The 26,063-nt window shown below is 48.0% G+C and overlaps 1 long non-coding RNA gene across 2 annotated transcripts in view; it reads right to left on the bottom strand.

Moving 5' to 3' along the window:
* LOC127692967 (uncharacterized) overlaps window positions 1-25,050 on the bottom strand; it is a 57,596-nt gene extending 32,546 nt beyond the window's left edge. The window contains exon 1 of one of the 2 annotated variants that reach the window (XR_007979557.1): window positions 24,967-25,050. This is a non-coding gene — a long non-coding RNA (uncharacterized LOC127692967). Of the gene's footprint in view, window positions 1-21,414; window positions 22,973-24,966 lie in introns of those variants that run through there. The other variant, XR_007979560.1, reaches the window with a different exon arrangement.
* Window positions 25,051-26,063: the final 1,013 nt, after the last annotated feature.

Raw genomic sequence — 26,063 nt, 5'->3', positions numbered from 1 at the left:
TTATAAAAGAATATGGTGTGAGCCGGGCAGTGGTGGCGCACGCCTGTAATCCCAACACTTGGGAGGCAGAGGCAGGCGGATTTCTGAGTTCGAGGCCAGCCTGGTCTACAGAGTGAGTTCCCGGACAGCCAGGGCTACACAGAGAAACCCTGTCTCGGAAAAAAAAAAAAAGAATATGGTGTGATCTAATGTACAGAGTAGACTCCATTTCCTCAGACAGTTGCCTGGGTTTTGTTTTGTTTTGTTTTGTTTTTAATGTATTTCATTTCATGTGTGAGGGATCTGCCTGTATCTGTGTATAAGCTTGTGTGTGCCCGATGCCTGTGGAGGCCACAGGAAAGTCTCAGAAGCTCATGCACTGAAGTTATAGGCAGTGGTGAGCTTCCGCATAGGTACAGAGATCGGAACTCAGGTCTTCTGCAAGAGCAGCTGATGCCCTTAACCACTGAGCCATCCGTCTCTCCAGCTCTTCTTTATACAGTTCTAAAGACTTTAGAAAGATGAGGAACTTAACCTGTCTGCCTCCCAACCCCTGGCAGTCACATCTCCATCATTCCAGAAACATGCGCCTCTCTCTCTGTTCTTGGGAAAGAAGGCCTTGAGCTAAGGCCTGAAGCACCCTCTGACCTCCTAGCTTCTCCTGTGGGCGCCCAAAGTAAGTATTCCTGAAGTATCACACAGCAGCGTGGCAGGCAAAAGGCTCTGGAGTGGGGTGGCTCTGTGATGAAATCTGGGGATGAACTGCAAAGGAGGGTCAGGAAGAAGGCACTCCGCCCACCAGCCAACGCCCCCAAGATTCCACAGGTGCCAGTGCCTGGAACAGCCTTTCCCTGCCTGGCGTGGGAGCACCAGACACCTACGCTGGGGAGAGTCATCTTTTCAGGCCCTTGGAATGGAGACAACAACTGTCTCTCCCTCAAGCCCACAGCTGAGTGGAAGTCAGACTGTTCGTTGTCTGTCTGGTCGTTTGGGGAGAAGAAAAGTTAGTCGTGTAGAGGGACAAGGGGACTCTTGCATGGGCTCAGCACACTGACATCACCAAGCAAAGTGTGAGTTATTCTCTGGGAAATTAAGCATTACCCAGGCATTTTCCCGCACTCCTACAAGGGCTGCTCCCAGCTCACATTCTAAAACGGAAACTAGGAACAGCCCTGTTTTTGATAGGGTTTCCCTGTGTAACCCAGGCTGGCCTGGAACTTGTTATAGTACAAGTTGTCCTCAAATGCCAGATCCACCTGCAACATGCCTTTTAAAAGAAAATATTGTCAGCTAGGGGCTGGAGTGACGGCTCTGTGGTTAAGGATGCGTTCTGCTCATGCACCCTTAGGAGGAGGAGCTCAGTGCCAGCACTCCCGTTCAGTCTCCAAGACAGGCACAGCCATACACACAAGAGAAAATAAAATAAATTTTTGACAACTTTTTTTTATATAAATAATCCAAGTATCTTGAGTGTCTTCTGTTGGTTCTGCTGAGATTAGGTATGAACCAGTCTACAGGGGGAAAAAAAAATCAAAGCAGCTTTTGGGTTTTGTTTTGTTTTGAAACAGGGTTTCTTAGGATAATCTTGGCTGTCACGGAACTTGCTTTGTAGACCAGGCTGACCTCAAACTCAAGAGGCCTGCAGAGGCCTCCTGAGTGCTGGGATTAAAGATGTACACCACCACTGCCCAACCAAATAAAATACTTTAATTTCACTTTACTTGTTATTATGCAAATATGTTTTCTGGGAACAAGTGTAGTAGGTTTTCCGGTTGCCCGGGCGCACTCTTGGTCAGAGGTCAAATTTGTGGAGTCACTTCTCTCCTTCTACCTTTATGAGGGATCTGGGGATTGAACTCAGGTCATCAGGCTAGTAAAACCGGCTCTTATCTGCTGAGTTCACTCTCCAGCCCAAGCTAGACATCCCAAAGAGTCTCCTGGAGGTCTAAGCCAGGAATGGTGGCACACACCTATAATCCCTGCTCTTAGAGACAGAGGCAGATGGACCCTGTGAATTCAAGGCTAGCCTGGTCTACACTGGGGAATTCCAGACTATCCAGAGCTATACAGTGAAACCCTGTTTTCAAATCTGTAGAAGTTTAATCATTTGGCCCTGAAATTTTTCCAATGAAACTGACTAAGAGAAGCCATTAGAGGAATCTTCTGACTTCTGAAAAATTGTGACCCTGCACTTGTATGGCACTACTTGCTTGCCTATCCCTAATCCTGGTCTTTGTTACAATAAACCATCTTTTTATAAAATAAGCAGCTAGCACATGGGCAGGTTTCCTTGTTTGACTTTTTTAAAAATACCCCCATTTTAAGTATTTATCTTGACCCCTGAGTTTTCAGGTTCTTACGCAAATCTTGAGTGACTGTGAATGCCTCACTCCCCTTTATCCTGACTGGGATCTGGGGGAATCCTGCAGGGCCTCCCAGTGCCCCTGATGGCAGACTCTGTGGTGGCTGCACCTACTCGCCTGACCACTTACCCTCACTCAATGGTCTCCAATGTATTGAGTGGCACTCTTAGCCTTTGCATAGAACAAAATATTGCCCATACTACCACTTCTTAGCTTTACAGATATGGAGGTCAGCAATCCAAGCAGGGCTTGGAGCATCCTCAGAACTTAGCCGGACTGCTGAGTTGTACACTGAGGTCAGGGGCCTCACTTGGGCCTGGCGTTTAGTTGACTGGGCCCTCAGTAATCCTCCTGTGAGTCTCCATCTCCCAGGGAGGTGGCTGGGCTTGCTCTCAGTAATCTCGGGGTTCCCCTGCCACATGAAGTCAAACCCAAGTACTCTTTAAGTCTCTCCTGGTTTCAGTCCTCTTCTCCCATGGACCAAAGCAGGTCACATGCTCAAAGCCTAAGTCAGTATGAGAGGCCACAGATCCAGGCTGCTGATTGGACAGAGAGCACTCCTGACCAGCCTCCACATAAAGTGCCGCCCGCACACCTAACCCTTTTGACAGAACCTGTCGGCTTGTCTGCCTACCACACTGCTGCTTCCCTGTGTTCATTCAGCTGAACGTGTGTGGGAACATGGAAACACTGCCCTATACCCACAAGCTGCAGTGGAGGGTAAGACTTTGTCTTACAAGATATTTATGGTTGCTGTGTAATAACAAAAAGTTTATGGGGCTGGAGAGATGGCTCAGCATTTAAGAGTACTGACTGCTCTTCTGAAGGTCCTGAGTTCAATTCCCAGCAACCACATGGTGGCTCACAACCATCTGTAATGAGATCTGATGCCCTCTTCTGGAGTGTCTGAAGATAGCTACAGTGTACTTACATATAATAATAAATAAATTTTTTTTTAAAAAGGTTACTTATCTAAGCCTAAGTTACTTTTCTCCTGTATCTGACCTGCCTTCTATGTTCCACTGAGGCCAGAAACTGCAGTCTCTGGCACTTGGTACCTCATCCTAAAACAGCAGGAGATAAAATAAAGGATTAATTGCTAGAGTCATTTCCCTTTTGTCCTGATACCTCTTGCTTGTCAGGCTAGGGGAGAGTTTGGAGGAATAAACTTTTATTGAACCAGGAGAAGAGAATAAAGCTTGCAGAAGGAAGGTTTACATGATCAAATATGCATAAACTTACATAAGTTCATATATGGATTCACGCATGTGCATTTATGCATTTCCATGCAAATCAGTTGGGCCCAACTTGCATACATTCTTACAATTACGTACTTACACATACATACATGCATACATTCTCACAATTACATACTTATATACACACATCCATACTTACATATGCATACGGAGCAAAGACCAAGCACCGGTGCAGAAAGAACTCATTTATTCTGGATGAAAAATGAGCTCCAATCTTCATTGCACAGAGAAAGAAAAGGCTTCCACCCTTTTAATGCTAAATGAATTAAACCCATGTTTGTAAGAAAAAAGCTTTGTTCCTTTTAATAAGATTAAGCCTGCCTTGTCCTTACCATGGGACCTGTTCTGTCCCATGGCAAGAAGCCTGCCTGCTCCTTCTGCTCTCTGCAGCGTCTTTTTCCCTCTTTCCCTCTGCATTCTGCACATTGATCTCTTAGTTTTTTATGTTCCCTATAGTTTCTAAGTCATTCCATTCTGCATTCTCCTAATCTTGCTCTCTCCTCCTGCTCTGAAGTCACAACAATGCTCTTACTCTCAGTGCTTTTTCTCCCAAAGCTGTGCCTTTACTTCTAAGTTCCTCTTGTATTCAGTTCTGTCTAAAAAGTGTTCTGTCTAAAAACTCCTCCTCAGCTCAGCTCCTCTCACAGCTCAATTCTTCTCAGCTCGGTCCCCTCAGCTCAGTCCTGACTCTTTGTCCTCAGCACTTAAACATCTTTCAGACTACATGATCACACGTTAAAAAGTTCATCAAAATCGGGGCGGTGGTGGCTCACGCCTGTAATCCCAGCACTCTGGGAGGCAGAGGCAAGTGGATTTCTGAGTTCGAGGCCAGTCTGATCTACAGAGTGAGTGCCAGGACAGCCAGGGCTACACAGAGAAACCCTGTCTCAAAAAAACCAAATCAAAAAAAAAAAAAAAAGTTCATCAAAAATTCACACCCAAAATCAAATCACAAATTGAAATGGAAGCTTACAACAGAGAATGCTTACATGCATATTTATTAGGAGTAATTATGTTTAAACATCCATCACCTGTCACTGCTCTACAGGTTCATTGTAAGTTGAAAACCATAATTAAGTTACTAATGAAGTTTTGTTTAAATAAACCCAGTCAATATTTTATCTTCTGACCTAGCACCTATAATAAATCGTTAGTCCCTTTTTGAGGACCATTGATTAATTGTTTTACAGCCTCTTGGAATGTGCTCTGAGTAGGAGAAAGTCTGCTACTATCTAAGAGCAATTAACTGGTGACACTTGGAGACTGCCAGAGTTTTCATTGCAGTTTTGACTATCAGAAAAAGACCTAATAGCAGTCCTAATGTAAAAGAGCTTAATAACTTGCAGATATAATTTTAGGAATTCTTATAGGATCATCATTAAGACTTAAGAAGTCAGGCTGGAGAGATGGTTTAGCGGTTAAGAGCACTGACTGCTCTTCTCAGAGGTGCCAAGTTCAATTCCCAGCAACCACATGGTGGCCCACAACCATCTGTAATGGGATCTGATGCCCTCTTCTGGTGTGTCTGAATACAGCGACAGTGTACTGACATACATGAAATAAATTTAAAAAAAGAAAGAATTTAAAAAAAAAAGACTTAAGAAATCATCTATTTGTCTACATAGCATCACTACAAGACAGTGTACACCTTCATGGATCTGCAGAGATCTACTCCAAAGGGGTGTGCTATTACTTAGTGATTGTTATATATGTTTAATAGTAACAGAAATAGCATATAAATAGCAGGAATCTTTCCTAAAATGAATTCCCTACAGCCTTGCTTAATAAGGGAGAACCTATCGCAGATAATATAATCTGAAGCAGGCCATCTCGGGAAGATCACTTGCTAGTTATTCGCTTGTCTGTCCCATGATGGATCCTGACAGGGAAGCGAGGTACAGATTTGAAAAAAGTTAGGCCTAGCAGGTCCTACCAAGTCCTCTCCCTCAGGGGCAGGTGAGGCCTGAGGGTGTATGGCATCTGGGAAGGAAACTAGAAGAGAAGGAAGCAAAGAGAACCAGAGTGTGAGAAAGAAGAGGTAGGCTGGGAGACTGCTACCCATAAGTCCCCAAGAGCGTGAGGATCTAAGTCCACTCCCCAGAACCCATGTAGAAATACCAGGAGTGGTGGCAGCATGCGGACAATCCCAGTGCAGGGAGGTCAGAGTTGCCCATCCCGCTTGGCAAGCTCCAGACCAGCGAGAGACACTTCTCAAAAAAGGGATGGGGGGTTGGTGGTTGGAGAGATGACTCAATGGTTAAGAGCATTGACTGCTCTTCCAGAGGTCCTGAGATCAATTCTCAGCATCCACATGGTGGCTCACAGCCATCTGTAATGGGATCTTGATGCCCTCTTCTGGTGTGTCTGAAGACAGCGACAGTGTACTCACATACATAAAACAAATTTTATTTTTAAAAAAAGGAAGAAGAGAAGGAGGAGGAGGAGGGGCGCTTGGTAGCTCATGCCTTAGTCCCAGCACTCTGGAGGCAGAGGCAGGCAGGTCTCTGTGAGTTCAAGTCCCAAACCTGGTCTACATAGCAAGTTCCAGGACAGCCAGGGCTACACAGAGAGACCCTGTCCCAAGCAAAATACCAGTATGCAAAAGAGCAGAAAACAACAAACACTGGACGTTATTTACTAGCCTACATGTATGTGCACACCACATGCACCTATACTCGCACACCTACATGTATGCACCTACACAGGCAGGGTCAGAGCTGGTAAAGAAGAAACACTCCAGGAGCTGAAAGATGGCTCAGCACTTGCAAATTCCAGAGGGGCCTAAATTAGGTTCCCACATCAGGAGGCTCACGACAGCCTCTAACTCGACTTCCAAGGGGATCAATACCTTCTGCCTTCTACAGACCCCATAAACACACACACACACACACACACACATATAATGCAAACTTTTTTTTTAAAGAAGCAAGTTTCCAGGGAGACAGGGCGAGGGAAACAGTGCACTGTGCAGGGATGGCTGCCTCTGAGAGTACTTTCCTTACAGGGTTGGCCAGAGGTCCTCAGTACCAGAGCAGACCAAGGCTGGATGGATGAGAGCTTTGAGCTCAGAGGGCCCGGGATGGAAGTGGGCAGGGAAGTTGTAGTAAAGACAATGGATTCAGAACCTTGAGGGCACCTGAGCACAGGGCACCAGGGCCTGGGCAGGGTCAGCATTACACTAGAGTGTGTTTGCAAGAGCTTCTTCCTAAATTACAGGGAGTTCTATGAGTTGGATTTAACATAGCTCTTACCAGGACTTAAAGCAGGTTACAATTCGATGCCTCCTATTAAAAAACAGGGAGGGGCCGGGCAGCGCTGGCGCACACCTGTAATTCCAGCACTCTGGGAGGCAGAGGCAGGCAGATTTCTGAGTTTAAGGCCAACCTGGTCTACAGAGTGAGTTCCAGGACAGCCAGGGCTATACAGAGAAACCCTGTCTCAAAAAAAAAAAAAAAAAAAAAAAAATCCAAAAAAAAAAACAAAAAAAACAAACAAAACAAACAAACAAAAACCAGGGAGGGGCTGGAGAGCTGGCTCAGCCGTCAGGGGCACTTGCAGCTCTTGCAGAGGACCTGGGTTTCATTGCCAGTACCCACATAGTGTCTCATAACCATCCATAACTCCAGGTCCAGGGGTTCCAACACCTTCTTCTGAGCGCTGTGGGCACTGGGCACGCACATGGCACCCAATCATCCATGTAGACAAAACACTCACTCATAAATAAATCTTAAAAAAATAATAATAAGGAGCCGGGCGGTGGTGGCGCATGCCTTTAATCCCAGCACTTGGGAGGCAGAGGCAGGTGGATTTCTGAGTTCGAGGCCAGCCTGGTCTACAAAGTGAGTTCCAGGACACCCAGGACTACACAGAGAAACCCTGCCTCAAAAAACAAAACAAAACAAAACAAAACAGCCCTGGGTCTGATCTTTAGCACTATAAAAACAGGTGTGACAGCACACGCCCATAATCCCAGCACTTGCTAGAAGCAGGAGAATCAAAAGTTAAGGATCATCACCAGCTGAGGGCTTCCTCAGGTTGACTTGGTTGTTCCAGCAACACCTTCCTGCTGGCACACTGCCATGCTCAAGCTTCTAAAGTCCTATGTCCCAGGCTTCCACCATGAGTCATCGCTCCTTGGGACTGGAGAGGGCTCATCAGATATGCAATCGGATCCTCGCGACTTCTGTTATGATTCTTGACTTGGGGAGAGGAGCACGGACTTAAAAAGAAGCAACGAGGAGATGCCCTCAGGCTAGCAGCTTCCCAACTAGCCTGAAGGTTCCCATGACTTACAGATCTGGAGGAACAGGGCGCGCACGCTCAGGTTTGCTGGTAGAAGGGAAGCGTCCTGGTCACTGATCTGTTGCTACAGAGACACCATGATCACAGCAGCTCTTTAAAACGCATTTGATTGAGTCTGGCTTACAGTTCAGAGGTTTGGTCCGTTATCATGGCCGAGAACATGAAGAGATGGTTGAGAACTACTTACTGATCTGCAGGAGGATAGGAGAGGGAAGGAGAGGGAAGGGGGGAGGGAGAGAGGGTAGGAGGAGGGGGAGGGGGAAGGAGACTGGGTCTGGCAGGGATTTTTGAAACCTCAAAGCCCACCCCCTAGTGACACACTTCCTTCAACAAGGCCACAGCTACTCCAACAAGGACACACCTCCTAATCCTCTAAGCCTTTCAAAAAGTGCTACTCCCTGGTAACTAAGCATTCAAGTATATGAGCATAGGGGAGCCAGGATAAAGTGTCATAGTGACAAACAAAATAATAACAACAAACCAAGAAAAAAGACAAAAGCCGCCAAAGAAGCCAAAGGACCAAGGCGCCCTCTGGTCCAACCGGGATAAGATGAAGGGCCTCCTGGGCATAAGGCTTGAGTAATGGCTGGGATTGGCATCCCTTTTGCTCCTGACCTAGGACCTTCCTTACCTAGGAGCTATGCCACACAGCATATGCCCCCAGGAAGAGGGCTTTGCCCAGAGTACCAATGGCAGGGCATGTGGTGACTGTGGGCACAGTCAGCTGAGGCCGAGGGGTGGGTCCTAGGACCCCCATCTGAGGTTCAGGGGTCCAACAAACCTTGACAGGGTGTCAGTGTCAGCGCTGGGATACCCAACAACCAGGACCCTCTCCCCACAGTCATGGAGTGGAGGGCCAGGGAACTGCATAAGAAATAGGCAAAAGAGAAATTAAGCATTCTCGAGTCTGTGGGTCCCAGGAGGACCCTAGAGACAGGGCTACAGCACACTAAGGGTGGCGCAAGGGAAGCTGGGCAGACCAGAGGGCCAGCCACCAGCACCCAACACAGAAACGGGAAAGCGACAGTCTCATGAGCGTACTGTGCTAGAAACAGACAAAGCCATTTGTGTCTTTCCACAGTGTCAGAATTCACTGAATAACAAATTTGTGAGGTTTATTGGTTTCCTACCTGGGTAGCCTGGTTTCCTACTCTGTGTAGCCCTGGATTGCCTGGAACTTACTCTATAGCCCAAGCTGGCCTTGAACCTACAAAGATCTACCTCCCTCTGCCTCCTGAGCTGGGATTAAAGACGTGTGCCACCATCTGGCTCTTTATCCCACTCTTAATTACTGATACTAACTTTTCATAGCAAACACCACATAGCAGACAGTCAATACACACACACACACACACACACACACACACACACACGTATTGTGGAATAAATACAAGCCAAAGAGGCTGCAGTACTACTCAGGCTGGTGAGAAGTGGGTTGAGAGTCTGTATTGGTAAGGTAATAAACCAGGCCAGGGCCAGGAGCGAGCTGCCGGTGGGAACTAGAGAGCTGGAGTCAGCAAGGCCTCAGGGCTCTGCTGTGAGCTACAAAGGCTAGACCAGGTCTGAAGGAGGAATGGCGCATCTGGGTGCAGATGGGAGAATAGGTAGATAGGAGGCAGGTAAGGAGGCGGGGACCTAGCCAAGTCAGGGAGTCCTTGGTCCTTGGACACACAAGCCAGGCATCTATCAGATGTCAGTCAGATGGAGCCGTGGCATCCCGATGTTGGTCATATTATAAGGTCCAAGCGAAGGAGCCGCCCTTGTTCCTCTCCCTGTTGGGTCTGTTACGTTTTTAGGCCATTTCCCTGATTTGACTATGCACAATTTCAATTCCTCTCAATAACCTTACAGGATGCTCACGTTCTACTCCCGGGAATCAGGCCTTCATCGGTTCCTACTCAGACCACCCGGGTTTGCCGGTTTCCTTCTCCCTCAAAACAATCAAAAGCTGATTATAAAGTGGACTCTTCCTCGGCAAGGTACAGCCTAGAAAAAACAAAATCCTGCTATATTCAATATGGAATAACTTGGAGTATGGCATAGCCTGACCTCAGCGGCTGGGCAGGGTCCAAATTCCTCTGCAGCCACCCGGAGTGGCGGTGCTGAGGGAATGTTTGCTGTTCCAGTGACTAGAGTCCTGAGAAGAATGGAGGGAGAGGCAATCTCCACACAATGCCTTTGAGGAGAATCACTCCAACATCAGGCACAGATGTACAATTGGGGGAGGGGAGTTCCCCACAGGATGTGACCATTCTGTCTGTCCCTCCAGAGGCTGCAAACAGTCAATATGGAGCCAAAGACCCAAGGGACGATGGGACACAAGGCACCTTGCCGTTCTGTGGAACAGGCTGTGCAGTTTGTCTGACATGAGCTGAGATCCCAAGATTCCAGAGCAGTCTGAAATCAGGGTGTTTCCGGTAGTCATGGTGTTGCCTGAGAACTGTCAACATTAGTCACGGTTTGCCCTGGAAGTTGACTGGAGCTGGAAAGGACCCTGCTTTCTGTTTGTTTGTTTGTTTGTTTGTTTCCTTGATGGGTGGGTTGATGTGTGCACATGTGATCTGCACAGCATATATGTTGAGGTTTTCAAAAGTTAGGTTTTTCCTTCCACCATGTGGGTCCTAGGGATCAAATTCAGGTGCCAGGCCTAAAGGCAGGTGCCCTACCCACTACCCCATCCTGCCTGCCCCACTTTCACCCTTGGTGTCGAGGCTGCAGATGCAGACACCATGTTTCAAGCTATGAAGGAAGCCACAGGAAGAAGAAAAATGGTCACTATTCAGAAAGGCTCTGTAGCTGACACCCTTGTAATAACACCCTGACCTGTTCCTGTTCTGCTTCTCTGAGCCTTTTTCTTCCTGCCTTAAAAACAAAAAACAAAAAAAAAACGTGATTTTTAAATTGGGCGTTACTTGTTGGTAACCAAAAGATTTGTAACAAAAGGAGTTGCCTAGATAGATCAGGCCAAGGTCACTCAGACATCGGTCGCCACTCAAGCATCACCAGCCAAGGTATCCTCCCTCATTCTTACAAACCCACCTTAAGCCACACAATCTGCCATTCTTATTCAAACCAGGTGACTTGTGGCCAGAAGGCCAGGATGTTGGGTCCTCACTGAAAATCCTGTCTGACTTTTTTTCTCAGCAAACACTCTCCCACAAAGTTCAAACCCACTTGTCCGTCACTGTCATGAAAGCCACTTTCCACCTTCACTTTGACTTGAGAAATAGAAAGGGTACCCTCCTATCCCGCAACTGTCAAAACTATGAGGAGACAAGATCAGTCACAACATGGCCAGAGGCTGGAGAATCCACCCCCTGGTAGGGCCAGGCAACCCACCTCACATTTGTGCTCTGTTGATGGATGTCACAATGCCCAGGGCTCCTGCTGAGTTTTTGTTGGTAATATTTCTATTTGTTTTAAAGCAGGGTCTCACTATGTAGCCCAGGCTGGCCTTGAACTCATGAAGGAACCACCTACCTTCCTGCTGGGCATTTATTTGAAAGTCATCAAACAAACTTTAAGAACATCAAGGCTCACAGTTGCAGTTGAAGAGACCTTGCCAGAGACTCAGTCTGGCCTGGGAGAAGCTAAACCATCGTGCTTTTCCTGCTTGGTAGTTTGTCCAAGCAAGCACTGCTAGAATGGAAGGCCCATGATTAGTTTCCAGGGTGGGGACAGGCTGACACAGAAATGCCTCTGTTGGGGCTTATGTGCCTCTGAGGTAGCCTTGTTGCAAGGCCCTGCCCCTCCACCCTCTCCTTGGTTGGTTTACAGGGATCAGACACTGAAGGGAGTCACCTCAGTACCCCGAGGACAGACTCAACTCCGAACCTTGAACCTTGTAACAAGGGGGTTCACTACATGGGGAGGGGTGCTGTTGGAACCTGGCCCATGCTCAAAGCTGAAGTGTGTGTGTGTGTGTGTGTGTGTGTGTGTGTGTGTGTGTGTGTACAGTATTATTCCTGGCTGGCCTGGAACTTGCCTTGTAGACTAGGCTGACTTCAAACTTACTGAGACTCACCTGCCTCTACCTCCTGAGTGTTGGGAGGGACTAAAGGCCACCACACCTGGCCACCAGTATATGCATTTTAAATTATAGTTTAATTGATTTTGTATGCATGTATGTGTATGGCCAGGAGTGTGCCTTTGTACATGTGTAGATGTCAAAGAGAAGTCAGCCAATGGGAGTGGGCTCGGTCCTTCAGCCACTTGGGGCAGCTTGGTGACAAAGCTTCTATACCTACTTAACCATCTTGACAGTCATATTGCTACATTGTAACTAATAAATAGTCACTGTGCACAAGCATAGGATACAGTGTGGCATTTCAATACATGTAAATATTGTCTACTGATCAGATCTTATGCTGTCAGGAGGTGTATGGTGCAGGTCAGACACTTATCATTTCTTTCTGTTGGAAACATTTCAAAACTCCCACCCACTAGCTACTCTGAAATGTTCAGTGAAGTCTGTAACTGTAGTCTTCCTATTAACTATATTCTTCCTAGCCAACCACACCTGTACCACAACCACCCTCTTCCCACCATCCCTCCCCAGTGCGCACTTTTCCAAAGACTTAGCAAGGCATCATTTGGGACAATTAACTCTGCTCAGAGTCCGACTATGATACACTTAGAGATGAGTCATTACTATAATCAATAGGGGATCAACTCACACACAGGGGACCAACGTCACCCCTGTGGGTTTTTTTTTTTCACCCTCTCTCCTAACCCCTTCCTTCTGCCTTACCCTATGGTAACTAATTCCTCTTTGTCTCTATGGATTTGTTTGCATTTTACAGAGCTCTGTGTATATAATCACAGACCATGTGCTCCATGTGCTGCTCCCCTTCCTCCTTTTTTTTAAGACTGGATTTCTCTGTGTAGCCCTAGCTATCCCAGAATTTTCTCTGTAGACCAGGCTGGCCTCCAACTCAGAGATTCTGCTTCTGCCTTTCCCCCTACTTCCCCTCCCACCTCTCCCTCCTGAGTGCTGGAATTAAATCCATGAACCAGCACTCCCTGGTGCTTTCTTTCTTTTTTAATCATGATAGTCCTTTTGAGATCCTTGGTATGACACGTTATTGATAATTTGTCCCTTATTATCTATCATTTAGCATACACTGCACAGGTGTCCTTCAAGTAAAATAGTCATGTGTCCCTTCAAATATACTCTGAAAAAGGCAGCATTAGACAATTTCATCATTGTCTGAACATCAACAAATATGTTTACACAAATCAAGACAATCATAATCACTAAGCCATAACCCCCTATAGAACGAGCAGATTCCTTATTGACTAAAATATCAGGGTGACCATCGCTGGCTGCTACAAACAAAACAAAACAAAAACAAAAACCTTGTCAGGCTTGGTGGCCAACAACTGTAATCTCAACAGAAGACTGTAAATTTGAAACCAGCCTGGGCTACATAGGGAATCTAAGGCTAGACCAGATTACAATATCAAAATTCCAACTCAAAAATAAAGTACAGCCTGGAGGCACACACCTGTAAACTCAGATTCTGAGGAGAACTAAGGCAAGAGGTCTGATGTAAGTTTAAGACCAGTGTAAGCTCTGTAGCAAATTCCAAGCCAGCCAAGGGTACACAAAAAAGGGCCCTGCCACTCGTGAGCAAGATGGTCCAGCAGGTGCTTGTCACCAAGGCTGACAACCTAAGTTCCATCCCTAGAACCTGCTTAGGTGAGAGGAAGAAGCCAGCTCCAACCTCTACACAAACAACTCAGCACACGTGCCCACCACATACGGTTTCCAGACATATAACGATTCACATTCCTGCTAGGACTGTATGAGATCCAGCCACCATCACACAGCGTGTTTAACACAGACACCTCTCAGGTGCACATCGACTTTAATTCACATTGCTGCCCTAGTGGCAAACGGTGTGAGTAGATGCCGTCTTTGTATATCTGCTCTGTTCCTTTGAAGGATCCATTGACACTTTTTTTTTTTATCCTTTTGGATAGTACCTAACACTGGTTATAATTCTAGGATGGCCTCAACTCTGCTCAGGATGTAGCCTTGAATTTTCATTCTTCCACCCTTAGCTCCCACATCCTGGGCTTATAGGCATCACTGTGAGGGAGCTGGTAGTTATAGGCCCTAGAACTCCATACACAGTAGGCAGACATTCTACCAATCTGATCCACATCTCCAGCCATTCAAATATTTTTTTCCAATTTTTCACTTGCTTTGGTCAATACATTTTATCATTTTAGTGGGTTTTATTCCTTGTTAAGATTTATTTATTCATGTTTATGGGTAGCTCTGTATGCCAGGAGCTTATGGGTGCCCCCGCCCCATGAAGAGGGCAGAGTGATCACTGGATTCCTAGAGCTAGAACTACAGATGGCTATGATCACTTGACATGGGGGCTAGGAGCTGAACTCTGATCCTCTGAACTCTTAACAGCAAGTGTTCTTAACTTCTGAACCATCTCTCCAGACTTGTTTGTTCTTGATCATAACACTTTGCCAGAATTGTGCTTTTTCCTTCCCCTACCCACTTCTCTATCTCAACCAGGCTAGCTCTATCTCACAGTGCTCTGCCTCCTGAGTGCTGGGATTAGAGGTGTGGCCGAAACACCCAGACAAAATTGTCCTTTCGAAGTGCCTTTTCCAAGACCAGACTGCACTGGTCTTCTCATTTTTCCTCAGATACTTTTCAGAGCTGAACCTCTAGATTTAGATGGAATCCAGTTCATCAGGGTGTTTTGGTACCGTCTCCAAGAAATGTTCATTTCCCTCCCGTGCCTGGCACGAAGCCTGCATGCCCTTCTTGCTCAGCCAGTGGGTGTGAAGAACAGAGCAGGGACTGGAAGAGGACGCAGGAAGGAGACGGGAGACATGGAGGAACAGGGACTACGGGGACTCTGGGGAAGGTCCAGAGGGATGCCGCCTTTTAGTTTCCTTCTTTCATTTGAACCCGGGGCTTTGTACATATGAGGCACACGCTCTTCCAACGGAGTCACATCCCCAAACCCACACTGTTTCCTAAGAGGCTCTTAAGAGACAAAAGCTAGTTCAGTCTTACCATCCCACAAGTAAGTTAGAGGCAGACAGCAGATTCCAGGGGGAACCCTCGGGGAAAGAGTGTGGGAAGCCAGGGACAACGGTGTACTCTGAAGCTCTGACCTACTGTCAGGAAGTAAAAGATGACATCGCTCTGCTTTATATAGTCCTCTATCTCTCCCCTCCGATCCTTCATTTCCAGATTTGTTCTTAACTCTGTGTATGTATGTATATACTATAATACTAAAAGTACTATATGTGTATGTATATTTTATGCGTATGTGTGGGATGTGCACATGAACGGAGGTGCCTACGACAGTCAGAAGAGGGTGTCCGGTCCCTGGAACTGGCGTTACAAGTGGTTAGGAGCCTCCTGACATGGGCTGGGAACCAAACTCTAGCCCTCTACAATGAGCAACCGTACTCCTAGCAGCTGAGCTCTCTCTCCAGCATCATCACCCCCAATTTTTCTTTCAAATAGGGTCTCGTGTAGTACAAGCTGGCTTCGCACCCACTTCCTTAAACTGATCCCCTCCCCTCCACCTATGAAGAACTGGGGTGGTGTCCTCACACCTCCAGCCCCTCCCCTTCCATCTTTCTTTCCCCCTCTCTCTTTCCTTCTCGTGTGTTTGCTAACTTTGTCTTTTCTCTGTGAGGGCTCAGCTCATGTCTGTCCTGGGGTCTTCCTGGCTTCTCCTGTGACCTTGCAAACAGAGTCTAGGATCCTGTGCAGAGTGAGCTAGCATTAATCTTATATGTCCTGCTGTCGCCTGTCTTCCCCTTACAAATGGCTCCCTGTGTCCTAACCAAGCCACCAGAGAAAGCTCACAGATCTTTGAATCTCCTAGAGAGATTTTTGCTGTCCTTAAGTTCTGGGTACTTTGTTCCCACCCAATGTGCCAAAGCAGGTTGCAAAAGACAGGCAAAGAGACAGTTTACAATAGTTTACCATCATTCTGAAATCTTGAGTGGGGGTTTATCAAATCACAGATGACAAATTCCTGGCTCCTAACACCAAACCAGGAGAGAGAGGCTCAGCATGAGGTGTGCGTCAAGTTCCTTGTGCCACATCCATTGATTACATTACAACACATGGCTTAAAGGAGCTTGCCTCTTTGAACCTCAACCTCCCTCCCTCCCTCCCCCCCCCCTCTCTCCCATACCCATACCCACTTTGGTTAAAATTTTATCAGATCAATTGATTATCTGAATCGGATTTTATATGGTTGAAATCAAATAGGAAGACCCTGGTCCAGACTTTCCGGAGTGACAACTGAGGCTCCAAGGCCTCATCAGTCCCTTGAGGTTGTTGGGTGGAGCAGGGTTCCTGGGTCTTTTAAGAGTCGGCAAAAGTCTTCCTTGGCTCCTTATGACCTCTCTGGTCCGGTCTACATGTGTGTACCTATCTTCAGGAAAGAGAGGGGCCAGGTTTCTTACCTGTTTTGGTCTCTCCAACTGTCTTTCTACTCTTTTTTCTTTTCTTTCTTTCTTTTTTTTTTTTTTTTCTGTTTTTCTGAGACAGGGTTTCTCTGTGTAGCCTTGGCTGTCCTGGAACTCACTCTGTAACCCAGGCTGGCCTCGAACTCAGAAATTGTCTTTCTACTCTTAAAGAGACAATTTCTGCATTTCAGGGCTCATGTGTCTAGATTGGGTCCTGGGTCCTGATTACCCAGGTATTCCCCAAGTCAGGTCCATGATCTTTTTAATTTTTAAAAATTTTACACACATGTTTACTCGAATGTACATTGTGCACCATGTACACATCTGGTGCTCGTGGGAGCCAGAAGAGGCCCTCGATCCTCTGGAACTGGAGTCCCACTGTTGTGAGCCACTGTGTGGGTGCTGGGGACTGAGCCCAGGTCTTCTTTATGAACACCCAGTGCTCTTAACTGCTGAGCCATCTCTCCAGTCCCAAGGTTCATCATTTTAATATAGGCCTTTTGCCAGTAGGCTAACGTAGTCCCAGGTCCTGGGTCCTAGGTGAACAGCTTTGCTTGTGGCCACAGGGCAGGGCCTCTGGTCCTGGAGTCACCCCTGTTCCACCTTGTTCCTCTCCTTTTCCTTCTGTCCCATGCAGCCAAGAGCCGGAATATAAGACATGTCTTCCAGGATAGTGAGTTCCACAGTCAGTGAGTAAAGGCACTCACTGCCAGGCCTAAGACATGACTAAGTCCCAAGAACCCACGTGGTAAAAGAAGAGAATGAATTCTTACTGGTTGTTCTCCAACCCCCATAGGCATCCTATGGGTGTGTGAATACACACACACACACACACACACTTATAACCTATGGTGCATGTGTATGCACACACACACACAAGTGTAAAATAAAAGTTTTGTTTTTAAAGATGTATTTAAGGCATGGTGGCGCACGCCTGCAATCCCAGCACTTGGGAGGCAGAGGCAGGTGGATTTCTGAGTTTGAGGCCAGCCTGGTCTACAGAGTGAGTTCCAGGACAGCCAGGGCTACATAGAGAAACCCTGTCTCAAAAAACCAAAAAAAAAAAAAAGATGTATTTATTTATTATATGTAAGTACACTGTAGCTGTCTTCAGACACCCCAGAAGAGGGCATTGGATCCCATTACAGATGGTTGTGAGCCATCATGTGGTCGCTAGGATTTGAACTCAGGACCTTTGGAAGAGCAGTCAGTGCTCTTAACCACTGAGTCATCTCTCCCGCCCATTTTGCTTGGTTTTTAAAGACAAGTTTATTTATGTTGCTCTGGCTGTCCTGGAACTCACTCTATAGACCAGGCTAGCCTCAAACTCACAGAGATCCACCTCCTTCCTCCTGAGTACCTGAATTAAAGGCATGCACCACTACCACCTAGGAAAAAAATGTTTTGTTTTGTTCTTTTAAATTGTACTTAACAGAGACCAGCCCACTTTAAACACCCAAGGCAAAGCCCTGGCTGGTCCACCATGCTGGGCATGCGCACTCTGGGCAGGAAAGCCAGACATGCTGGACAAGATCCCTGCCACTCCAGCCAGCCCCAGAAGCCAAGGGGCCAGTGCTGAGACTCCAGGAGCACGATCTGTTAGGTCCTAGGTCATTGTCACCAGGTACTCGGTGGCCTCTTCTCCAGGTGTATGGGAGGCTGCTCTTCCACACCTTGCTGCAATTCTATCAGATGAGACAACTGACATCATTCCAGATATTGACCTAGGATACAGTTATAATTCTTCACCCTGCTCTAAGTCTCATTGTATATCTATAATATGAATATAATTGAAAATAATAATAATCTTTGCCTGGCCTGCCTAGTTAAGGATTTTATGGGAAGGAGACAGGAAGCTAGAATATGGAGAGGATTCTGTGTGGTGTGTGTGTGTGGTGAGAGAGACAGAGACAGAGAGGCAATGACAGAGAGACAGATAACCAGCCTAAGCACACTGTAGAATCTAAAAGGCGTGCATCTCTGGGTACGTCAGACCTCCAGCCCACCCCTCATCTCTCTGGCTGGATATCTGGCCGGCTGTCATGGGAACAAGGCTGTCCAGAATGCACCTGGTCCGAGCTCTAGTCTGAAAAGGCGGCCATTCAAGGTTGGCTTGGCCAGGAGCCTTGTGATGAGAGACAGGGGGCCCTGTGCTCTGGAGGGAAGGAGGCCCATGTGGCCTCAGTGTGGAGCTGAGCTGTCAGCCGGGGAGGGTGGCAGGCTGGCTGGGAGGGGGAGGTAGCTCAGAAGGAAGACTGAGCTAGTGTTTAAGGCCTAGGGCTGAAAGGCGGCTGTGTGTCCCATGCTAGCTGCCTGGCAGGCAGGCATGTGACTCATTGGTGGCCGGAGGAGGGTGCAGCCTGGGCCCAGCTGACCAGGACAGGGGCTCACTGACCACCCACATGCGAATGTATGTCAGTATAAGTTAGACCAGGTATGCTAGTGCTGACACTACTACCTGTCTGCCTGGGCTCTTAGGATCCCTGGCAGTAGCCACATCCTGTCCACTTCTGACTGTGGCTGTGGCAAGTCTGACCCTCCTCCCAGTCAGGGTCTCTCCAAGTGTTCCTCGTCTGCCTTCATCCCTGCCCCCTTCCTATACAACCCTTCCTGGGTGCTGCCCAGCTGAAAGGGCTGTCCTCATTCTTTAATTGTACCCACTATGGTAGATAGAACAGATGAAGGAGAGAGGGACAGACAGCTTGTTAAAGTGATGCTACCCCTTCGAAGCGGATTTGTAAAGGCCAGCAGAAACTTACTCCATTTCAAAGGAAGTAATACCATTGAGTAGAAGAAAGGCAGGGTATTGGGGAACCAGAGGGAGACAGGATTGCTGGAGTGGCAGCGGGAGGCAGTACATGCTATTAAAGGTCTGTGGGTAGAACCAGAGGTCCTGGAGCAGGTCCAGAGTTGAGGACCTGGGGTGATAGAAGAGGCAACACAGAATCTATTGGGTCCCAATCCTATTCCCAAGGGCCTGCCAGGCAAGGTTTCATTGTCACAAAATAACTGGTCATGAGCAAATGTATATTTCTGGGTTTTGTTTGTTTGTTTGTTTTGTTTTTTATTTTGGTTTTTTTTTTGGAGACAGGGTTTCTCTGTTTCCCTGGCTGTCCTGGAGCTCACTCTGTAGACCAGGCTGGCCTCGAACTCAGAAATTCTCCTGCCTCTGCCTCCCAGAGTGCTGGGGTTACAGGTGTGTGCCACCACCGCCCAGCAAGTGTGTATTTCTATGAGTCACTGGGTAAGCAAGTATCTCAGAACTGTGTGTGTGTGTATGTGTGTGTCTCTGAATGCTTATATATTCATGTGGAGTTTGATCTTACTGTACATGTGAGTGTCTGGGTACATGTATTCACGGTCTGTATCATATGTACCTTTATGCGGTTTTATATACGTTAGTGTGTGATGGTGTGTTTGTGTATCTGCCTGTGTGAGAGAGAATGTTTGTGTGGATGTGTACCCTACCAAGAGGAACTGAGGTACAGCTCCAAGACACAGGGCCATACCAGGAACCAACCACCATCAGCCCTCCACTTCCCCCTGGCCCTCCCTGTCAGGTTACTTCTGCTTTGCTGCCCAGGATCCTTTAAGCTCTGCCCTCGGAGTGGCAGACCAGCTCCATTTCCTCTGGACTGCCACCCCATACCCACAAAGCCATGGGTGGCCTTGCCTGTCCCCACAGTAGCTGGCTTGTGCTTGAGCATGAGAAGAAACCAGAGAGCTGTTCAGCCTCAGAGGCACTGTGTTTTCTTCTACTGGCTAGCCCAGGGCTCTTCCCCATCCTAGAAAGAGGTGTCTAGACAGCATGACGCAGTTGTCCACACAGCACAGCCCTCCTTCCTCCCGGGCTCTGCTTCTCAGCAGTTTGTCTTACAGAATAGCCAGAGAGTCCTGGAGGCTTGGCCTAAGTGGTAAACATGGCTGGAACATCTCCAAGGTATCTGAGTGGTTTTGAAAGTTGGCAGAATCACCAGGCAGATGTGGTGGTGCATGCCTTTAGTCCCAGCACTCAGGAGGCAGAAGCAAGGGAAGTTCTGAGTTTGAGGCCAACCTGGTCTACAGCATGAGTTCCAGGACAGCCAGAGAAACCCTGTCTCCAAAAATCTACCCCCTCTGAGAGGGAGAGAGGAAGGGGGGCACAGACTCCTTTGAAGGCTCTAAACACCCCCCAAGCTGTTCTGGGGGCTGCCAATTTCAGGATCTTGTGCCATGCATAGAATGGAAATTATGAGCCAGGCCTGGCCAGTCAGATTACCTCAACCCCAAGATGTGCTCACTGGCCTAGGGCAGGACACATGACACCGAGAGAAACCAGTGAAAGTCCCTCCCTGGGATTTTATATGAGGAAGTAGAAGTGGGGTGTGTGGGAGCTGGGGAGGGTGATCAGTACCTATGGGCATCCTGAAGCCTTTGCCCTTCTTGTAAAAGGACGGGATGACCATAAAGTGTTGGTGGCATTTCTATTATATAAGCTAGCAAGTTTCTTTTGCTTCAGTTACTTAAGAGTTGGGACTTACTATTATCATCACTTAAAGCCAGAAGAATCCTGGACAATGTCTTGCCTGAGCCCCATGCTTGGTCTTCAGAAAGCCAGCGCTACCTTGCCTGGCTCGTCACATCTTTCGTGGTCCCTCCTTGACTCCAGGTCCCCACCTTGATGTCTTACAGCCAGCGTCCACTCCTCTCAAATCTCCTGAACCCACCTCTGCTGTCTCTGCCACCACCTACTTCCTCCTCTCTTTGGCCCAGTCTCTTCCACAGCTACTTCCCTGTCTGTCTGCTTCTCCCCAGCCTCACAGGAAGGTTTATCTCTCTCTTCAGGTCCTTGCTTAAAGCTGGCCAGCCGGGCTCAGGAGCGCTCCAGGAAAATGGCTTCCCTGTATCAGAATTGCCTGGAAAAAGCTGCTTTCTTTCTCCCAGGTAGCCCTCCACGGTCTGGCCTTGGGACCAGCTCTGGGAAACCCCTTCTCTCTCTCAGTTCGGTCACCTCCTTGATTGCCAAGGCATAGCTCCGCAAGTACTAGACAATCAAAGATCACCTTGGGTTCCTGGGAGCTGGGACGGTTGCCTCAGTGCCTCCAGTCGCTTGTGATCTGCATTTCTTTGGAGTCTAGTCTTTCTTTGTGTCCTGCGCATGCGCATGCGCATGCACGCTGTCAGAAACATAGAGGGCCATGTTCAAGCCTTTCTACAGTGTCTGATGTTATTGAATAACAAATTCTCAGATGCAGAAGTTTCACTAAGGGCAATTCATCAGCTGGTTCCACTCTCCTCCCTAGCCTTGGCTGAGGAAAACACAGATTCTTTCATTCCCATCTTAATTACTAATATTAATTCAAGTCACACATTACAGATCGCATAGTAAATCTGTCTATGTATATGGATATAGTTGAAAGCTGCCGAATGGCCACTAAAGTTAAAGATGTCCCAGCAGGCCTGGGTCCTCTCCCTTTAAGTCAGAAGCCAAGAAGGAGGCAAGGAGTTGGACTTCAGAGCATGAGGTGTCCTCCATTTAAATCTAGTTGAGACTCTTGGAAGTTAAAACTCTGAAGTAGTTTCAAAGTGGCCTAAGAGATAGAAGCTGATAGGAACACAAAGAGAGTTGGGTGGGGGTGGAGAGGTGAGATAGTAATGCAGCAGGCTGAAGAGCCGCAGGAGAAACCACTGACTGCCGCCACCACTGAGCGAGGTGCTGGGCAGAGCAGAGTTGCGCCTCAGTTAAGTCTTGTATCAGGGTGAGGATCAGGGCTAGTCCAGAAGGATGGACAGATAGACAGCAGGTACAGGTGGACAAACAGATGGAAAGACAGCAGTTCAACATCAGGGAGTCAGCCAAACTGAAGCCCCTGAACAGTCAGAAATTCTGTCAGTCTACTGACACAAAACCCAGGTGGTCAGGTGGACAGACAGGTCAGTGGGACTAGAGCCATGGCACTTCTAGGGGTCTGACTCTTCACGGGGTCCAGGTAACAGTGTTATAGCATTTCCTCTGTCTGGTGTGTGCTGTAAGTTCTCAGACCTCAGTTTCCTGATCTGACCATGCTCCTGTGCTCACGTGGTCCCAGTTTACTTTGATAAATGTAAAGGGCGACACCCTTCCCATGTTTAGGAATAAGTCATGTATCTGCCTATATCTCATGGACAGCAGCATTTGTACTCAAAATGAAGCCAAAAGCTGCTTGTAAAATAGTGTCTCTCAGGGCTAGGCATGGCCTCGAAAATATTGCCATATACAATATGAAGGGACTTAGGGTAGGGACTGCCTGCTCTCAACACCCTGTCTGAAGGAAATTCCAAGAATTCAACTAGACTCTTACGTGGAAGATAGTCCAGGCTCTGAGGATTCTCCCAACTCTCCCCTGCTTCCAATCTCCTCCTGCTCCTTCTGTCGACCTCACGCTGGAAGGAGCATTGACTGACTCCTGAAAGTTGTCATACACACACATACCACATGCATCCCACATACATACATACATATGTACATAAACACACATATGAGCCGGGCAGTGGCGGCGCATGCCTATAATCCCAGCACTCTGGGAGGCAGAGGCAGGCGGATTTCTGAGTTCGAGGCCAGCCTGGTCTACAGAGTGAGTTCCAGGACAGCCAGGGCTATACAGAGAAACCCTGTCTCAAAAAAAACCGAAACAAAACAAAAAACAAACAAAAAACCCCACACATATGTACACATAACACATACATACACACTTATACACACATACATATGCATACATATACATACACACATATTAAATATTTAAGTGTACATTTGAAATTAAAAAATAAAGGGTGTCAGCCTCCAAGGAGATATGTCCCCTCTGTTCACCCGTTAGTAGTCCCCAGCTCCAGATGTTGCCTCCTGTGCCTCCGTGTGGGGGAGACCTGTGGGTTCTCTTCCATTGCTGACTTGAATGGTCTCCCTGGAGTCTCCCTGACCCCTTTAAAAGGGTCTTCCTGTACTGTGCCAGGTTCTCAATAGTGGACAGCTATGAGGACCAGAGGTTTCACTCTCACACTTTTTTAAAAGATGTATTTATTTTATGTGTGTGAGTACACTGTCACTGTCTTCAGACACACCAGAGGAGGCATCACATGCCCATTACAGATGGTTGTGAGCCACCATGTGGTTGGTGGGAATTGAACCTGGGTCCTCTGGAAGAGCAGTCAGTGCTCTTAACCACTGAACTATCTCTCCAGCCCTCACTCTCACACTTTCTCATCAGAAATCATCTCAGATGCAGATTTACCCACTGCAAACTTCTAGAACAAAATGCAAAGCAGGCATCCTACCATGGTTCCGAGCTTGGAGAAACTCCTCTCAAGGTCCGCCTAGGAAAACATGTCAGGGCAGTTCTCATGGTCACCCTGACCCACACCTAGCCCTGAAGTCCCAGAGGACGAGTGATAGAAAGTTCCAGACCAGGCCAGTGCTCCACAGAGCTGGTCTGGCATGGACAGAGGACCCATGCCATTCTTGACAGGCAACTCTTTTCCTACCAGCAAATGACCTCTGACCACCCCAGCACGGGTTCACTGGCCTCCAGCTGTAAGTGTAGACAGCTGTGAGTGTAGACAGCTGTGTTTGAAGCCCCAGCTGTGGCTACCACTGGAGAGTAACACTAACTAAAACTAATTTACAGCTCCCGACTGAATTAAAGTGACTGCAGCTGACTTGACTTATTAGTCCTTAGGCTGCCAGCCACCAGCTCCAAGCCTCTGCCCATGGTAGACTCTCTCCAAAGTGCCCGGGGTTCCTTACTTTCTGCTCTCCTGCTCCTTCTGACCCAGGGCAGCCCCCTCACTGTCCCACAACAATACCTACCCGGTATGCCCTCCCATGGGTCAGTTCTCCCTGCATATTAAGTCTCTGCAGACCTAACGGGGAGAAGTCGCAGGGAGAGGGAAATGGGAGGTGGGGGAGAAGCAGGTTATCCAAAGAGGGAACAGGGCAGGAGAAAGGGCGTGTTTCTTAGTACCAGGTCCCTGAGCACCTCTTCTGGGGCAGCAGGAGAATGGTTCCAAAAGTGACTCGTTGGTTCAGGGTTCAATCCCCTCTTCCAGCCACACCAACAGTTCCTGGGACGGCCATCTCCTCCCACTGAGCTCTCACCACAGCGTGGGGGACAGTGGCAGAGTCCACTGCAGACTGGCCTTGCTCAGCCACTTCAGTTGTTCCGGGACAGTACCTAGCTGGCTGCTATGCCCTCATGGCTGGACAGGTGGACGGGGTCAGACTAAGAGAGCCCAACGGTAGGGAAACACTGTGCTTCTGAGTAGCGATGGGGACCTGTGGCTCACTGAAAGCAGAATAGGGTGACATTGAAAGTGACCAGAGCCTGGGGAACACACACACAAGCGCGCACACATGCACACATGTATGGCCTCAAGTACTTCATTGTTACGCATTTCCCCCATTCTGAATTCACAGACCAAATGATCTTTGACAAACTGTCCTGATTGACCAGTTCAGCTGGAAAGCCCAAGGTGACCTTGGCCAGCCCCCCCCTGCCCTTGCTTCCATGTTCCCTTGTGGTCCCAGGATCTTCTGCGGCAGGTCAAACATTACTGATCATAATATCAAAAGCACCCACCTGTCATAAGGCTCAGCAGTGTAGGGGACACTGGTGTGTAGGCTTCCTCTGCGTCATCTCACATAACTCTGCACTGGCAGGAAATTGAGGTCTCAAGAGGATAAGCCAGCTGCCCCCTAGTAGCAGCCAGGAAGTGCAGAGGACTGGCCCAACCCCCAACCCTCTGGCACTCAGATCTCAATTCATAAGCCCTTACCAGAAACACCTTCGTCCACTTTCACCTAGCACCTGGAGAAACACCACACTGGGGTGAAAGGTGAATCAGAGGCCAAGAGGACTGGTCTCCAGCAAGGCACTTTATGGAGAGCTAGGACAGAGCCCCTACTCTTCCTTAAAGTCACACCTACAGGGTAAAAAGAGAGACCCCCCCAAAGCTTGGGTGGTGCTAGCTATGCTGGCATATCTATAACCCCCATCGTTCAAAGCAAAGTGATCTGGAGTTCAAGGCCAGGCTGAACTGCATGCCAAGACCCTGACTCAAAACAATCAAACAAAACAAACTATCCTGGGTGGTGGAGTAGCAGAGGCAGGGATGGGTAGCTCGTGCTTAGCTCAGGCAAGGAAGAGGACGGTGACCTGGGACTAGTGGAACTGCAGTGACTCCTAGGGGCAGGCAGCCAGGCCAGTAAACCTTCCACCTCAGGCCAGGGCTTCTTGAGGCCTTAAAGAGGGCATTGTCCCAGGATTCTCCTCTGAAATTTTGATCTGAAGGCCCTTCATTTCTGACTGAAGCTTACAACTTCCAGAAAACTCCACTGTATGTTTAAGCACAAACCCCAACCCAAGAATCTCTAAGGGAAGACCAAAAGGAATCTTTACTTTAGGACTCGCTGGGGCTTTCTGGTCTCCCAGTATTCCCTGGAGAGGAACAGCAATGCAGAAAGGTAGTTAGTTCCCCACTCCTACTCTCTGATAGACAGGACTGAGGGACTACCTCCTGAGCCAGGCAGACCTCCTGGGTTTTAATATTACGGCTGTGACTTCATCCTTAGGGTGTGTGTTCCTGACTCTGCCTCCTGGTAAGATAGGGATGAACCATAGCCCATGTCTCTAGAGCAAAGTGAGCCACTGGTGCCAGGGGACCTAGAACCAGGCTT

The sequence above is a fragment of the Apodemus sylvaticus genome, chromosome 9, assembly GCF_947179515.1.
Source record: "Apodemus sylvaticus chromosome 9, mApoSyl1.1, whole genome shotgun sequence".
Classification (NCBI taxonomy): domain Eukaryota; kingdom Metazoa; phylum Chordata; class Mammalia; order Rodentia; family Muridae; genus Apodemus; species Apodemus sylvaticus.
This window is presented reverse-complemented; position numbering and strand designations above follow the sequence as displayed.